Consider the following 16,663-nt stretch of genomic DNA (forward strand, 5'->3'; position numbering starts at 1 on the left):
TACACAGAAACTAGAGATGGGGGAAAGGTTACTCAATGAGGTCGAACTTAAATGTGTGGGAACAGATAGAACTGATAGTAGCTATTAGTGGAGTTATAAGTAACATTGCCATATTGAAGGTGAATATGATTGAAAGGGGATGTATAATGTTATGTATCCCACTGATTAACTGTACACTCATAAATGAGTTCTTTTTTCTTTTTTTGTAAATAAGTGATTGCATGAAGTTCTTCAAAGGTTTTGCTCTTGTACAAAGAGTCAATAATAGAGGGGTATAGGGGGAAAACTAATATTGCATACTATGGCCTATAGTTAACAGGAAAACAGCAACAGTACCACAGCAATATCAGGGGTATAACTAACTGGGGGGACAAGAGAGCAAGAGTGGTTTTGATTTGATATTTGGTGAGGCTATGTTTATCAGTTCTTTGTCTCTTTGGAGCAATGAAATTGCCTAAAATAGAGTGCTGCTAATTGTAAAACCAAGTGAGGACACTGTAAGACATGGTTTGTTTAATTTGGACATTATCCACGATGTCCAATGGTTGAGGGGGGCTGAAGAAGATAAAAGGTAAACTATGATATATACGTGATGGAATACTGTGTAGTTACAAAAAGGGATGATGTCTTGAAGCACACAATGAATTGAATGAACCTTGGAGACAATGTGTTGTGCAAAGTTCTATGCCTTTTTCACGTTTAGGTTCATATAAATACCACTGAAATCAAATTGCAAACTTTTTCATCTTGACAGATATTTCCTTTGTGCTGCCCATTATCACATCCACCCTGGACCACCCCACCATCCCTAACCCCTAGCAGCCATGCATCTGTTCTCCGTATTGTGCCATTTTGTACATGTTATGTAAGTAGAATAATACAGTATGTAACCTTTGGGAACTGGCTTTTTTTTTTCATTAAGCATCATGTCTTTGAGATCTTGTCAAGCTTTGTTGTGTGTGTCAATACTTCATTCTTTTTTAATTGCTGAGTAGTATTCCATAGTACAGATAAACCGATTTGTTTAACCATTCCATTGAAGAAGACTGAGTTGTTTCCAGTTTTTGTCTATTTTAAATAAATCTTATATTCACAGACAAGTTTTTATTTGGACATAAGCTTTCATATCTCTGGAATAAATACCCTGAAGTGCAAATGCTGGGTTGCCTCTGAGCAATTCCTAAGCTGCACAGGACCAAGTGAAGGGGAGCAAAGAGGACTAGCTGTCCAGGACAGAAGTTTCTTACCTGATATCTTCACTTGTCTTCAATTCAGCATTTGTGGAGTCCTTTTTCAGTCTCCATCATCCTCCAGAGTTGTAAGCAAATGGGATACATTCTTTTATTCACTGAATATCTGGGGACCCATTTTTTTGATGGGTTATTTTAAGTTGCCATGTCGATGACTTCCTGCACCATTCGATTTTGCAATGTATTCTGTTCCAGGTAACACATGCTACAGCTACACAGCTCTCCTTTAGGTCCATCCTTCTCTGCCTCAGCATGGACCCTTTGCCATCTCCCTTGGCTACCCCAAAAGCCACTTCCTACTGTCCCTTGAGAGTTCTTTACATATTCTAGGCACAGTTCTTTAGTCAGATATGTGGTTTGCAAATACATTTCCCAATTTGTTGCATGATTTTAATCCTTCTAGCAAGGTCTTTTGCAGAGCTATAATTTTTGTTTGATTAAGTGCAATTTATCAGTTTTCTTTCTGTTATGAATCATGATTTTGGTGTCATGTTTAAAAACTCTGCTACAAATCTTGGATCCTGAAGATTTTTTTATATGTTTATCCTCGAATTTTGATGCCTTTATGGTTTACATTTATATCTGTGATCCATTTTGAGTGAATTTTTGCATAAGGTGTGAGACTTAGGCCTTTTTTTTTTGCCTATGGCTGTCCAATATTTCCAGCACCATTTGTTGAAAATGCTGTCTTCCATCCATTGAATCACTTCTGTCTCGCTACTTTTAGATCTTTTTACATTTCTTTTATCACTATTTTGTATTTTCAACAAAGAAGTTATATACATGTATGTATGCAAGTATTTGTATTTTTGAGTGATTATAAATGACATTATACTTTAAATTTCGCTTTTCGTGTGTTTGTTCCTAGTATAGAGAAATACCAACTGATTTTTGCACATTGATCTTGTATCCTGTGATTTTGCTGGACTCATATTACTTCTACGGTTGTTTTGTTTTTTGTTTTGTTTTTGGAGATTCTTCTTGATTTTCTACATAGACAATCAGTTTTATGTCATTCTTTCTGATTACATGCTTTTGTTTTCTTTTTGTTGCCTTATTGAACTGATTATGACTTCCAGCCCTAATGAATGCCAGTTGTAAACATCCTTTCCTTTTCTCTGATCTTAAGGGGGAAAGCTGTAGGAGTTTTTCATAAATTCTTGATTTTCATAAAATCAAGCTGTGAAATTCCACTCAAGCCCTAATTTTTTGAGAGTTTTTATCATGAATGGCTTAGAATTCTATCAATTTTTGGTATTGATTGATAGGATCAGATTATTTTTCTTCATTCACTTTTAATATGGTTGATTACATTGACTGGTTTTCCAAACTGGCCTTGAATCACTGCAATAAATTCTATGTAGTGGTGCTGTATAATTCTTTACATATTGCTGATTTTGTTAATAATTTTTAGTATTTTATTAATTTTTTTGCATCCCTGTTCATTAATAATATTTGTAAGTAGACTTTTTGTTTGTTTTTTCTTTTATGCACTCACTTTGTTCTTTTTGGTAGCAGGATAATTCTGGCCTCATAAAATGAGTTAGAAAGTGTACCTTCCTATTTTCTGGAAGAGATTGTACTAGAATTGATGTTAACTCTTCTTTAAATGTTTGGTAGAATTCTCTAGTGAAATCACCCAGCCTTGGAGATTACTTTTTTTGGAGACTTTAAATTATGAATTAAAATTTTAATATAAGTATAGGGTTATTTGAATTATCTATTTCATATTATGTAGTTGTGGTAGTTTGTGGTTTTTGAAAAATATGTCCACTGTATCTAAATTGTCTAATTTATTCATTTAGAGTTGTTCAAAGTATTTCCTTATTGTCCTTTTGAATTCTTCAGGGTCTGCAGTGATATATGACATTTCTAACTTTGGTAATTTGTGTGTGTGTCTCTCTCTCTCTCGCTCTCTCTCACCTTTGAAGCTGTGTGTACCCCAGAAAATGTGTTCTTAAAGTTAATCCATTCCTGTGGGTGTGGATACATTGTAAGTAGGATCTTTTGGTGGGGCTACTTAAATTAAGGTATGACCCACCTCAATTAGGATGGACCTTCATCCTATTACTAGAGTCCTTTTTTAAGAGAATGAAATTCAGACAAGGAAAGAGAAGCCATGGAAGCAAGAAGATAAAAGCAGCAAAACCTGGAAGCTAAAAGCAACAAGACCAGCAGAAGCCAACATTTGCCTTGCCATGTGTCAGAGGAGACCAGGTTTGCCAGCAGCCAGTGTTCAGGAAGAAAGCATCATCTTGATGATGTCTAAATTTGGACATTTTCATGGCTTCAAAACCGTAAGCTTGTAAGCCAATAAATTCCCATAATTAAAGCCAAGCATTTGACAGTATACGCTTTGAGCAGCTTAGCAAACTAAAACACTCTCTCTCTCTCTTTTGTCAGTTTGCTAGAGATTTGTCAATTTTATTGATCTTTTCAAAGGACCAATTTTTGTGTTTCATTGGCTGACTGTATGGTTTTTCTGTTTTCAATTTCATTGATTTCTGATCATACCTTTATTATTTCCTTCCTTCTGTTTGCTTTGAGTTGACTTGGTCTCTTTTTTCTTGAGATGGAAACATATAATTGGTTGGAGGGTTTCCTCTTTCTCCATGTAAGGATTTCCTTCTCAGCACTGGTTTCACTATGTCCCACAGATTTGGCTATGCTTTATTTTCATTTTCATCCAGTTCAATTCTTTATTTGTTTTGTTCCTTCTTCTTTGATCTATGTTTCCAAGTGTTTAGAATGATTCCCATTGTCTTTCAGTGGTTGATTTCTAGTTTATTCCGGTATGGTGAGAGCATACCCTGCATCATTTCAATTCTTTTAAATTTGGTGAAGCTTGTGATATGGCCTTTTTAACCTTTGTTTCAACTGAGCAATTTTTTATGACAGTTATTATGCTTTGCTTGAGCTACTGCATACAAGATATTCTGGAGATGGTGCAATCCTATTGTTTATCACACCAGTTGTAGAACAGGAAAAAGCAGCATGTCTCCTAGGTTGAGATCAAACCAGAGATGTTAATCTCCTGGAGAGAGTACACTTGAAGAACATTGGTCATATGCCTTTGTCTCTGGATATGGACCTGATCTTGCCCTTAGATAACTCTTGACAGTTAGAATAGGGATGGTTCAGTGTGGGTATCTTTGCATGGGAAAATTTTGCATGTGTGTGCATGGACATGCCATCAAGAATTGGAATGTTATAGACACTCATGAGATATTTACCCAGGCTCTCCTATCTTGAATTGGGTGAGCCCTCTGAAGCCAACTATGTACCAGATGATTCCTTTCTGAAACTCAGCTGAGTTGCTTTTCAGTAAAGTGAGATAAAGTTGAGCTTAATTATAAAATCTTTCCTCTGTTCATTTGTTACCTAATCTAGTGAGTTGCTTTCTGTATATTGCAACCATAGAATTTTAACTGAGACATATTTGCTATCACAGCAACCCAGTGATGTGGAAACCCATGTATTGGCTTATTGTGGAGAAAACTGAAAGGCCTAAGTGAATGCCTGCTGCTACACAGCTTCTAAGTGGCAGATTTGATACTGACTCAGTAAAACTCAGGTCTTTAAGTCTATTGCCCTTTTCTTATTTTAAATTTGCAGTGTGAGGACATTTATACTGCTGTATGGGGACAGCATTCATCCCTTTCTCCTAACCAAGACAATAATAGGAAAGAGAGACAAATTAAGGTACCCATACCTATTTTTGAAAGTAGTATTAGACACGTAGGCTGTTCCCATTGTATTAGTGGTAGTCCACAATTGTCATGTGTGTGAGACTGTGTGTATATGTGTGTGTGTATGCATGCATGCGAGAGAGAAAGAGAGATTGATTTTTGAGGTGGGAAGGCCTGTGTTGAAGGTAATCTAGACTTTTTTGATAATTACCAGATGCAGCATGTCATTTCCTGCTCCTGGACCTCTCTCAGTATTGCATATTGCTGTTCTCTGCACGGGACACTCTTCTTAACCAATCAACAAATGTTCCTGAACTGAATTGATTCATGATTAAGATCATGATTAGATTTCCACTTTCCCAGATTCCCAAAGTCTCCCTGAATTCCCCATTGACTTCCAGTCTTCATAGTGCAACAGGGTCCCCTCCAACACCCAGAACAAGGCTCCAAGTGCTCTTCTGCAAGCCCCTCCCCAGTACCTCCACACACACTCCAGCAAGGAGGGAGGCAGAGAGTCTGGTGGCTAATGAGCTCTTCATCGGAAATGCTCCATAACTGAAAATTATGTTGGTTCATCTGGATATGGTCTGTTTGCACTTATAATTCTGTTAGATTGGAAGTTCCTTCAGGTTGGAATTGAATGTTATTTTGCTTCACATCCTTTAAACCTTGTACATGAAGATCAGGAAATGAATAAATAATCAGTGAATGAATGGACAAAAGGCCATTGCCAAAGGGGAAAGAGATGCTATCAGTGAGGAGGAGCTAACACCTTGAATGTCCCATAACACATTATTAAACTAATGTCTTTAATAGCAATTTATGGTAACATTTTATACGTATTAATTCATTCAAAAATCTATCCTATGAAGAAGTCTTATTATCTTGTTTACAGCATGGGAATATGAATGCCAAAGAGATCAAGCGAAATTCTCAAGAGAATTCGAAATAGGACACACTGTCTCCAAAGGATTTGTTCTGGCAACTGTTCTATGTTCTTTCAACCACATTCAATTTCATTATATGCTACTCATTTTTTACCTTGAGCATAATATTTACATTCATATCTACATAAAATACCCCTTTGTACCTGGAAAACTTGTTTTATTCTTCAAATCCCCAATCAAATGTCACCTTCTCAGGGAAGCCTGATTCAGCTCAAACATTTTTGCGGTATTACATAGCAACTAGCTACCTGTCTTTATCCACGTTTAGGCGCGAATCTCCTTAAGGAGAGGTCAGTTTTAATTCATCTTTCTCTCTGTATATCCTAACATAGGACTTGGTTGGAAGTAGACAATCACTACCTACACGTTGAAAAGATGAACGACAAGAATATGTCAGGGCCAGAACTAGACCCCGAATGCAATGCTAGACTCTGTTCCTAGTCCAGTGCCCAAATAAGGAAGGTGACAGTGTGCTCAGCTCAGCTGGGACTGTCATGCCAAGAGCTTAGCCATCACTTCACTCTCCAAGAGGGACACTGGCAAATGGAACATTCCCACAAGAGGAGTGGCCAAGACAGAGACGAGAAGGGATCTTATCTTCATGGTGCCAAGGGAGAAGGGGTCTTGGGGGATAGGAGCTCTAAGACTCATTGCAAAGTCATTCTCCCCTGCTGATACTTCTGGAAGGTTTCCCCCAGTTCTGACTGTAGGGAGGTCAATACTGGAAAGATGGGAAGATAGAAAAAAGAAAGGCTTGCTCAGTTTCACTCCTTAAAGCGAAACTAGCTTCAGTTGAGAAAGTGGAGCTCTGTTAAAAGTGAAGAGGATCTTCCTAAACGGAGGATGTTTATGATCACAATGAACCAGAGACTGGTGACCTTGGAGGCAAATGGATAGGCAGGGATTGAAAGACAATACACCAAAGGGATGCTGCAGGGTATACACAGATAAACAAGGAGGCTGAACCAGGGCTTTCTAAGCTTCTTGGAATGTAGCTGGTCTTCTCAGGTTCTTCAAGTAAAACCTAATACATCTCTTCATAGGATATCTTGGGCTAGTTCACATAATATCTTCTGAGCAGACTTGCTCAGGGCCATGTTTTATGTCACAAGTTTTCCCTTTGTTATAAGTAAGAATTATAATTCTATTTTATATACATATAACGTTTACAAAGCACTGCCTCAGTGAGGCAGGTTTAATTATTATCCCATTCTCCAGATGAGGTAATGAGGTACAGAGGGTTTAAATGGCATTCACAGCCAGTGTCTTGGGGCTAAGAATATCAAAATTGGACTGGAACCTTGGACTTCCAAATCAACAAGCAGAGTTCTAGTCCATAATTATAACCAAGAGGTTCAGATGACTAACAACATTGGAATTCCTGGGTTTTTGACTCAAAGTGGAAATTCTTGAACTCCAAGTGATTTTCATCTGAGTCCACAGTGAAGTTGCCTGAGAGCCTGAAGAGTCAACAGATCCAAAAGATCATTCAGTTTGGATGTGAATTCAATGGTCACCTCCAAGGCTGAGTCCTATGGAACAATGGATGAGACAGAACATGCACCTAAGCATTTCCTTTTACTGATATCTACAGCATACAAGACTCAGAGCAAAGGGAACCATCCATTTGACCTTCTTAGGTGAATAATTCAGTAAATAGAGTGAAAGTCTTTTTACAATTAGTTTATTTGTCTATTGTGCATCAGGCACTGAGATAGAGCTAAGACTCAAAAAGGTAGAAAGCAATTCCTATTCTTAGAGAACTTACAACCTTGTAGAAAAGCACATATTTTAATAGATAATGCCCTACTGTGGAAATAGTTTAATAGAAGGGTGTAAAAGGTAATATTAAGTAATATTTGTTGAACATTGATAATTTTCCTGGCATAGCCCTGTAAGAAAGGTTATTATGATTTTATAGATAGAGAAATTAAGGTCCATAGAGGTCAACCAATCTTCTCAAGGTCATGCAGCTAGCAAGTTTTGGTAGGAGCTTTGAACCAAGGTAGCATGGCTCTGTAGCACACACATTTGAACACTGAAGTTATAGGTACTCTTGGAGCAGATTTTAGGTATCTGTGAGTTGGGGCACAGAGGATAGGGTCCCTTAGCCAGGAGGAGGGGAGGTCATCAAATAGGTTTCCCAAATTGGTAATATTTTTTGCTAAAATTTGAGAGACGAGTAAGAGTTTTCCAGGTGGACAATGAGGTATGTCTTAGTTTGCCAGGGCTGCTGTAGTAAATATCACAGACTGGATAGCAATAGGAATTTTTCATCTTACAGATTTGGAGGCTGAGTCCAAAATCAAGATGAAATGATCATGCTTTGTCTGAAGTTTGTAGAGTTCTGGAGGTAGCTTGCTGGCAATCTATAATTCAATCTTTGCCATCATCACCTGGCCATCTGTTACCTCTTCCTACTGAGTCAACTGTTGCTTTGTCTAGATTTCCTTACTTATAAGCTTCTAGTCATATTGGATTTAGGCCCGTCCTGATTCAGTTTGAACTCATCTAAGTAGGATCTTTGAAGGGTGAGTTTACATCTTCAGAATTGGAGTTTAGGACTTGAAGATTCCATTTACTTATAGATTAAGGGTTAGGCCTTGAATATGCTTTTGGGGGGACATGATTAAATCTATCACAGGTAGGAAGGACGTTGAAGCTAAAAGCAAACTAAAGGCACTGAGGCATCTCTGAGCAAGCATTTTCTAGCAACAATAAGGATCTAAGCATGACTGGGCCTTGTATATACAAGGTATACGGTAGCCAGTAGCCAGAGGTCAGACTGAAAAGTAATGTAGAACCCAGAGTAAGAATAACCTTTCTGGTCTATATTCAGAAGTTATGGGTGCTAGAGAAATTTCCATTTTAGAAGATTCTACTTGACTATAGTTGGAAGGGATATTAGAAGGGAAAGACTGAGGGCAGAAAAAACAGCTGGAAGGCAGCTGCCTGCTGGTCCCAGGTAGCAGGGATGGAGAATTGGAGACAGACTGTGGACATATCCAGGAGGTTGTGAAGATAGGGTTTGTGACTAATTGGATGTAGAAGGAGAAAATAAATATAATTCCAACGACTTTTTATTGAGCGAGTAGATACAAGAGTACTTTACTAAACTAAGACAAAGGACAAAACAGCACTATTTTAAGGATAAGCATGGGAATTTCAGTATTGCACAGACTGAGTTTGTGATACCTTCAAAAAAAACCGTGGAAAAGATCTTTATAAACTTAACTGTGGTACACAGAATGGAGTTAAGAGTTCTACAAGAGTTGGCAAGAGAATAGAGATTTAGAGAAAATTGACATAGTAGCTGCTGAATTTTTGTTCTGTTTCTGATGAGTCAGGTATGAACATCTACAAACAAAAACAAACAGGGTGCATGGTCCAGGAATCGAACTCAGGTCTCTTGCATGAAAGGCAAGCATTCTATAAAAAAAACAAAAAGAGAAAAAAATAAAACACAAATACAAACAAATGAACAAATCAGAAATGAACAGACCAGGAATAAGAGCAATAAATGTAGTACTGCAAGTCCAATAAGTGTTTCATGAAAAATGGGAGTAAATTCTCTCATATTCTTTGTTTTTGGTTTTTTTTTTTATTAACTTTTTTATTGTATAGCATAACATGTATACCAGGCAAAGAAATACAAAGCAGAGTAAAAAGCAATAGTTTTCAAAGCACTCTTCAACAAGTAGTTACAGGACAGATCCCAGAGTTTGTCATGGGATACCATACCATCCTCTCAGATTTTTTTCCTTCTAGCTGCTTCAGAATATAGAAGGCTAGAAGGCTTAAATATTTGTTTTATCACAGTCGATTTTTTTTCCTTCTTTTTTGTGAAAGATAACATATATGAAAAAAGTAATAAATTTCAAAGCACGGCACCACAATTAATTGTAGAACATATTTCAGAGTTTGACGTGGGTTACACTTCCACAATTTTAGGTTTTTACTTCTAGCTGCTCTAAGATACTGGAGACCAAAAGAGATACCAATTTAATGATTTAGTATTCATATTCTTTGTTAAATCCTATTTCACTGTATAATTCCACCATCGCCTTTGATCTTACCATCCCTCTCTTTAAGAGTGTTTGGGCTATGGCCATTCTAAATTTTTCATATTGGAAGGATCTGTCACTAATGTGGGGTAGGGAGATGGAACTATCTGATGTTCTGAAGAGGCTGGACCCTCTAGGTTTCAGGACCTGTATGATCTAAGGACCCATCTGGAGGTTGTAGGTTTCTGGAAAGTTACACTAGTGCATGGAACCCTGTGGAATCTTATATATTGCCCTAGGTGTTCTTTAGGATTGGCTGGAATGGTCTTGGTTGAGGTTTGGCAGGTTATGATAGGCAGCAAGTTCTAACTGAAACTTGCATAAGAGCAACCTTCAGAGTAGCCTCTCTACTCTAATTGAACTCTCTGTTACTGTTACTTTATTAGTTACACTTCTTTTCCCCCTTTTGGTCAGGATGGAATTGTTGATCCCATGGTGCCAGGGACAGATTCACCCCTGGGAGTCACTTACCACATTGCCAGGGAGACCCTTACACCTGGATGTCATGTCCCACATAGGGGGAGGGCAATTCTCTCACATTCTTGATATACCTACATTATGTGGCTGCTGAGTAGTATTAGGAAGTGGTGTGGTTGGTAATGGCCAGAAGATGGACTGTAGCTATCATGTTGTTTTACAACAGGGAGCTGATCTAGGATGAATAGTAGGGCAGATTTAATAGGAAAATGTGAACCCCAGAGCACTCTGTAAGTTAATTTTGATTTTCTATTAACCCAGACATTTGCCAGATATTTGAACTGTGCCTTATTGCAAAGAATGAAACCTCAGAAGATACCTTCAGATTTATTTGAAATCATTAGCAGATGTCTCCTCTGCTTTAGCCATACAACAGACAGACTCAGGAGTGGACCTTATGCTTAGAAAAGGGCAGACCATTGAGGTATCAGGTACCCCACTGGGATAATGTAATTTCAAACATATTGAAAAACAAAAATAGATTTTGGGTTTAAAATAAAGTTTTGCTAAGATAGCAGTTACTTTGAGGGAGGTATTAACTGGAGATTTGAGGGAGACTGATGGGGGGCTGAAAATTTTCAATATATTGATTTTGGTGATAGTTTTGAGATCACATATAACTAAAAAAATGAATTGATCCATATTCTTAAGATCTGTACATTTTGCTGCATCTAAGCTATATCTTAATTTTTAATAATGTCTGGTTAATAACTTCAAAAACAACTGCTCTTACCTTACCAATTAAATACCTGTAAAGACTAAAAAAGAGAGAAATTTTAAAAATCCATTCAAAATATTGACTGAAAATTGGGTAGCCACCATGCAACTGGCATTGGATTCTTCTTTCTTTAGGTATTGACTTGTGCCTGGTAGATGTTCAAAGTCGGTTTATTTTCTTGGGAAGTATTTGTGGGTTCTTTCAGTGGTAGAATTCTCACCTACCACGTGGGAAATCCAGATTTGATTCTCAGTCCATGCACTTCTTCCCCCCACTCTCTCCCCCCCAAAAAAAACCAAACAAGCAAAACAAACAAACAGAAATTCAACAAATTGTGCTGCAATAATGGGATACTCACATGGAAAAATAATTAAATGTAACTCCCACCATATAGCATACAAAAAAAATAATAACATTCTATCCAACAACAGCAGAATACACATTATTCTCAAGTGTACATGAAATTTTCTCCAGGATAGACCATATGTTAAGCCATAAAAGAAATCTCAACACATTTCACAGGATTGAAATCTATACAAAGTATGCCCTCTGATCACAGTGGAATCACAATAGAAATCAATAACAGAAGGAAATTTATAAATATGTGGAAATTAAACAACACAATCCTACAAAACCAATGGATCAGAGAAATTTTTACAAAGGAATTTATAAAATACTTTGATATGAATGAAAATGAAAGCAAAACATGCAGAAACTTATGGGATGTCATAAAAGCAATACTTAGAAGAAAAGTTATAGGTGTAAATGATTAAATGAAAAAAAATAGAAGAAAGATCTTAAATTGATAACCTAACCATCTGTTTTGGTTTGCTAATGCTGCCAGAATGAAATATACCAGAAATGGACTGGCTTTTAGAAAGGGGATTTATTAGATTACAAATGAACCGTTCTAAGGCCATGAAAATGTCCAAATTAAGGCATCAACAAGAGGATACCTTCATTCAAGAAAAGCCAATTGCATCTAGGATTTCTCTGTCACTTAGGAGGGCAAATGGTGATGTCTGTTGGCCCTTCTTTCCTGGCTTTTGGTTTCAGAAGGCTCTCTCAGCTTCTAGCATCTCTTGGGGCATTTCCCATCTGCATCTCCAAATATTGTGCTCTCTCCAAAATGCCCCTCACTTAAAGGACTCCAGTAAGTGGATTATGACTTACCTTGAATGGATGGGATCACATCTCCATGGAGACAACCTAATTAAAAAGTCCCAACCAACAATAGGTGTGCTCCCACAAGATTGGATTAAAAGAACATGGCTCTTTGGGGGTATGCAGCAGTTTCAAACCTGTATACCATCCACCTTAAGAAACTAGAAAAGAAGATCAAACTAAACCTGAAGCAAGGAGCTAATAAAGATTAAAGTGAAAAGAAATGACATAGAGAATAGAAAAACCATACAGATATTCACAAATTTGGTCCTTTGAAAATGTCAACAAAATTGACAGACTTTTACCTAGACTGGCAAAGAAAAATGAAAGAAGACATAAATAACTAAAATCAGAAAAAAATGGGGTATTACTACTGAACTTACAGAAATAAAAATAATTATACGTATCTTCTGAACAAGTGCATACCAACAAATAATATTACCTAAATGAATTGAAAAAGTTCCTAGAAACACACAGACTATCAAAACTTATTCAAGAAGAAATAAAAAACCTGAATAAATACATAACAAGTAAAGATATTAAATTAGTAATAAAAAAAACAACAAAAAACCCACAAAACTTCCTACAAAGACCATGACCCATGATTACCTAGCTTCACTAGTGACCACCTAATTTCATTAGTGAATTCCACCAAATGTTTAAAAAAGAGTTAACAAAAATACTCCAAAAACTCTTACAAAAATAGGAGAGGAGGGAAAATGTCCCAAATCCTTCTGAAACCAGTATTAACCCAGCGCAAAAACAAGACAAATATATCACAAGGAAAGAAAACTGCAAACTGAAATCCTTTACAAATAAGGTGCACAAAATTTTAACAAAACACAAGCAAGTTAAATTCAACAGAATACAGAAAAAGGACTACATACCAGGACCAAGTGGAATTTATTCCAGCAATGCAAGGTTGGTTCAACATATGAACATCAACCAGTGTAATAACCATTTACCACAATAAAGGGAAAGGAAGCACACAATCATTTCGATGGACACAGAAAAAACATTTGACAAGAACAAACATTCTTTTGTGACAAGAACACTCAATAAACTAGGAATAGAGGGAAACTTCCTCAACATGATAAAAGGCATCTCTGAAAAAAAAACATATCTAACTACAATATTTAATAGAAGGGGCAACAACAGACATCATTATTTGCTCCTGCTGTTAGAGTGAAAGATTGAATTCACTCTATTAAATACTGTAGTGGAAGTGCCTATTAGGACAAGTAGTCAAGGAAATGAAATAAAAGGCATCCAGATTGGAAAGGAAGGAGTAAAATAATCTCTATTTGCAGGAAAATCCTAAAGAATCCACACATGCACACAAAATCAGAGCTAATAAACAAATTGAGCAAGTTGAATCTTATGAGATTCAATGCAATACATAAATGTCAGTATAAATACATGGAATGACTGAATATTGCATTGGAAGACTGAATATTGTTAAGATGGCAATACTTAACAAAATATCTTCAGATTCACTGCAATCCTTGTCAAAATTCCACCTGAATTTTTCAGAAATTGACAAGCATATTCTAAAATTCATATGAAAATGCAAGGGACCCAGAATAGATAAAACAGTCTAGAAAAAAACAGAAAACAACACAGTTGAAGGAATCCTGATTTCAAAACTTACTACAAATCTACAGGAATAAAGACAGTGTGGTACTATCATAAAGATAGGCATATAAATCAACAGAAAAGAAGTGAGAATCCAGAAATAAACCAAACATCCATGGTCAATTGACTTTTTTTTTTGTATGCTGTATGGTAGGGGTCATATTTCATTCTTTTTTCACGTGAGAATCCCATTATTGCAGCACCATTTGTTGATTTTTGTTTGTTTGTTTGGTTTTATTTGTTTGTTTGTTTGATTTGAGAAGTGTACAGGCCGGGAATCAAATCCGGGTCTCCTGCATGGCAGATGAGAATTCTACCACTGAACTACCCTTGCACCCCTGTCAATTGACAAAGGTGTTAAGGCAATTCAAAAGGGAAAGAACAGTTTTCAATAAATGATGCTGAAACAACTGGACACCTATATGCAAAAGTATTAATTTTGATCCTTACCTCACACCTTATGCAAAACTTAACTCAAAATACATCAGTCATAAAATACAAGAGCTAAAACTATAAAGCTTTTTTAAAAAAATTAGGGGTAAATCTTTTTGGCCTTGAATTAGGCAACAGTTTCTTTGATATGGCATCAAAAGCAAAACAATCAAAGAATAAACAGATAATTTTTACTTAATCAAAAATCAAAGTCTTTATGCATCTATCAAGTATATGAAAAGAGAATACACAGAATGGGAGAAAAATTGCATTTCATATAGCTGATAAGGCCCTAGTCTCTAGAATATATAAAGAGTTCTTACAATTAACAATAAAAAGACAAATAACCCAACCAAAAATAGTGAAAGCATTTTAATAGGCATTTTTCTGAAGAAGATATACAAATGACCAATAAGCACATGAAAAGATGCTTGTCATCATTGGTCATTAGAGAATTGCAAATGAAAATTAAATAAGATACCATTTCACATTTATTAGGATGATTACAACTTAAGAAAAATTATAAGTGTTGAGAATGTGGAAAAATTGCAACCTTCTTACATTGCTGGTGAAGACTGAAAATGTTACAGCCATTATGGAAAACAGTTTTGGCAGTTCTTCAAAAACTGAACATGGAATTATTGTTTAATCCACTCTTAGGCATAGATCCAAAAGAAATAAAATATGTCCAAGCAGAAAGGTGTACATGAATGTTTACAGCAGCATTATTCATACAGCTCAAAACTGTAAACAACTCAAACGGAGACACAAAATGTGGTTTACTCATACTATAAAATGTTATTTCACCCATGAAAATGAATGAAGCTATGATACATTCTATAACATGAATGAGCCTTAAAAACATTATGCAAAATGAAAGAAACGAGACAAAAGTGGGTACATATTGTGTGATTCTATTTATATTAAATGTCCAGAAAAACAAATCCTTAGGGACAGAAACTACATTAATGGCTTCCAGGACGTGGGAGGAGATGGCTAATGGGAACCGGGTTTTTTATTCTTGACTGATAAAAACATTCTGAATTAGATAGTGAATTTATATAAAACCACTGAATTGTACACTGTTACATGGTGATTTTTATGTTATGTGAATTCTTTGTCAATTTAAAAAAGCAAAGGGGAAGCAAAAGTACAAGTTAGTTAACAAGCCAAAACATTATTTGCAACTCTTACAATGAATTAACATGTAATAGAAAACCAATAGAAAAAGCCACAGAGAACATGAAAAGAGTGAGCAGTCTCACAAAAAATGAAAAAGAAATAGGAAGGGTAAGAAATAGATGAAAAGATGTCTATCTCACTAATAACTGAGTCCAACTTAAAAGGCAATACCATTGGTTATATTTCTATGGCTTTGTACATTTTCTTTCTTTTCATTTTCTATAGAGTGTGATAATTTTCTATTTTAGAGTCAGAGAAATTCATTAAAAATATAAATAATGTAATTAACTAATCCTATACAAAATCTGCAGGAAGCAAGTAGCATTGGCAGGCACCAGCTGTGATGGGCCTCCAATTTGCCTCCTGTGTGCTTTATAAAAGTGGACCTAAAAAAAAAAGTGGACCTATTGCATTCTCAAAATAGCCTGGTTATGTGTGAATTAACCCTCCATTTACAGGTGGAGAAACTGAGGATCAAGTACATGTGTGTGCTTCCCCAGGGGTGGAGGACAATTCAGCCAGGCTCAACAGACTCCAAAATCTCATGCTGTTTCCCTGTACCACCAAACCCCAGAGCCTCCATCTCCATTTTAGAGCCTACGAAATAAATGCTCTAAATAACTTTTATGTTTTTTTATTTATTTATTTTTATCTGGAGTTGTTTTTATATTTCTTAAATTCTACAAGCAATTACTCCTTGACTGAGGCCAGAAGTGGTTGGGGAATTTCTCACTGTCATCTTTTCTTCTCATGGGAAACCATCTTCACCCCCAATCTGCAGGCGTCCAGATGTCAGTGCTGATCTGTTCAGGAACAGCCATGAAGGACCACATTAGGGTCTGGAGACATGGGGTACTTAGAGCTGCTGGTGTGATAAAGGGCGAGTGGTGGCGCCTACAGCTGAGGGGACCTGAGCAGTTTTACAATGATAGGTAATTCCCTTACTTTTCTAGTCAACCAACTTGATTATTTTCACACTCATTCTATATAATTCCTCTCTTTTTTCAGCCATATCCTAGAATTTTACTATGTTTCCTTGAGGAAAGTACATTTAATGGTTGTTTTGAAAAATACATCAATCAAAGAGGACTAGTTCATATGACCT

This window comes from Tamandua tetradactyla, chromosome 1 (assembly GCF_023851605.1).
Source record: "Tamandua tetradactyla isolate mTamTet1 chromosome 1, mTamTet1.pri, whole genome shotgun sequence".
Classification (NCBI taxonomy): domain Eukaryota; kingdom Metazoa; phylum Chordata; class Mammalia; order Pilosa; family Myrmecophagidae; genus Tamandua; species Tamandua tetradactyla.